We start from the raw sequence: 2,398 nt of genomic DNA, 5'->3' as shown, positions 1-2,398 counted from the left end.
TGTGTGTGTGTGTGTGTGTGTGTGTGTGTGTGTGTAAATGTGCCTGGCCTACCTGTATATACATTCGTATGTTTTGTGTGTTTGTAAGGTGAGGTGAATACTGCATCGGCAATCTATATTTATACAAACTCGTATATATTACTGTCAATGCTTGAAATAGATTTCTCTATCGTCTGTAAGTCTATCAGTTTTTCTCTCCCCTTTTTCTTTACAGTGCTTTTTTAAAAAAATCCAAAATGGCCGCCGCCAATGACCAGTTATTCTATATGAAATACTAAGAACAATACTATTCGTCTCAGTAGTAATTATAATATGAAGAATTAATGTTATTTTTTTATCCTTGTTATTGTTAATATTGATGCTTCAGTTGTTAATGTTGATGCTTATGTTGAATTTATTATTATTATTATCATTATTGTTGTTATTATTATTATTATTATTATTATTATTATTATTATTATTATTGTTATTATTATTATTCGTACATACTTTTTGCCGCTTTAATCTTTGATAACATTAAATTTCCTGGGAGTTAACATTTTTTTTTCTTCATATTACTGTTTATTTATTTTTTTTAATGTTTTATTTTTTAATATTTCATGTATATAATTCTTTACTTTTTTTATATTTTCATTTCAATTTTATTTATGTATTTAGTTTATTTATTTCATTTATTTATTATTTTTTTCTTCGTGGCATTAGAATTCAATGATTGATGTACTGTGAATGAATCGTCAGATTTAGTTGGGCATCCAACCAGACATTGGACGAGAGAGAGAAAGTAGGGGAGATATAGAGAGAGAGTAAGGGAGAGAGTGACACAGAGAGAGAATTAGAGACAAAGAGAGAAATGAGCGAGAGAATTTGAGTTAATGAGCAAGATAGAAAGATAGAAGTTAGAGAGCGCGAGGGCTGAAGACGAAGCGGAAGGACGATATATATAGAGAAAAACGGAGAGAAGGGGGTGGGGGAACAGATGTGGGGAAAGGGGAATAAAAACTGGATAAAGAGAATAAAGGAAAATGCTATAAGCAGAAAAGAAAGACACCGAATCCGTTTTCTCCAGATACTTTTACCATTTTTTTCTTTAAAAAATTCTTTACATCTTTCCCCTGATTTTTTTCTTCCTCTCTCCATATTCTATCATCCTTTATAGTTTTCTGTTTTGCTAATGTCAGATCATATTTTGCATCTTCTCACCACCTCTATTCCTATCAATTTTATTCTTGTCCTTTCTTAGTTTCGGTTTATTTTGTTATTTGATTGCATTTGTCTTACATATATATATATATATATATATGATCTAGTTTATTATAATCTAAAATCCTCCACATTATTTCAGCTATTTTCTACTTTTCATCACTTTACGGTCTATTATTATTATTATTATTATTATTATTATTATTATTATTATTATTATTATGCTTCATGGTTTCTGTTTCCTTTAACTCCTATTTTTGCCAGGTTCCACTCAGTACTTAGGTTTCTTGAAATCCTCCAGCCTTCTTCGCTTTCTTTTTCGTTTTTCTTTTTTTTTAATTTTTTTTTTTTTTTGTATTTGTAATCTATTTTTGTATCATTCAACTATTTCCGTAACACCCACTTACAACTGAATTGTCTAAATGTTCCTCTGATCGAATGTACATCACCTACACACATTCTTGTTCCATACATGATTGTGTATATATGAGTCTGTGTGTGTGTGTATGGGCGCGCATGCGTGCCAGTGTTTATTCAAATGTGCAGTCTCACTCCATCAATTCTTTGTGTTTTAAGTTTCAATCACGTTACCCATGGAACATTGCCGAAGAAATGGGATAGAAATAGGAAATTTGCAGTATCAAGTAATGAACTTATCACTTCGGAACAAATAAATATACTTTATTACATGCATTGAATAATTTACACCATACGTATATAGGTGTATACACTCACTCAAACACATAAACACAAACGCATATATATATATATGTGTGTGTGTGTATAGCTGAGACATATCCCTGTGGTTAAGAAGTTTACTTCGGAAGCTTGGGCCTTTGTGTTTAATTCCACTCAGCAGTTCCTTGGGTGACTTCTACGATAACCCCTGGGTGACCGCTGCCTTTTGAATCCATTCAGAAGATGGAAACTGTATGGAAACGTCTCGGATGTGTGTATGTGTGTATGTATGTCTATGCGTCTTTGTATTTCAATGTGTGTTTCAGTGTATGTACTCATTTATCTGCCACTTCTTGACTACCGATATTTCTTTGCTTAATGTAATCGGAAGTAAACGGACAAGCGAAGATAATAGAAGAAGTACCAGATTCAAATATGATACGTATGGTGGGTGAATCGATAGATTAACTCTTCAAGATGGTGGGCCAACATGTAAGTGAAGGAATAAAATCAATATATA

This window comes from Octopus bimaculoides, chromosome 11 (assembly GCF_001194135.2).
Source record: "Octopus bimaculoides isolate UCB-OBI-ISO-001 chromosome 11, ASM119413v2, whole genome shotgun sequence".
Classification (NCBI taxonomy): domain Eukaryota; kingdom Metazoa; phylum Mollusca; class Cephalopoda; order Octopoda; family Octopodidae; genus Octopus; species Octopus bimaculoides.
The sequence above is the reverse complement of the archived record's forward strand: the minus strand, read 5'-3'. Positions refer to the sequence as shown.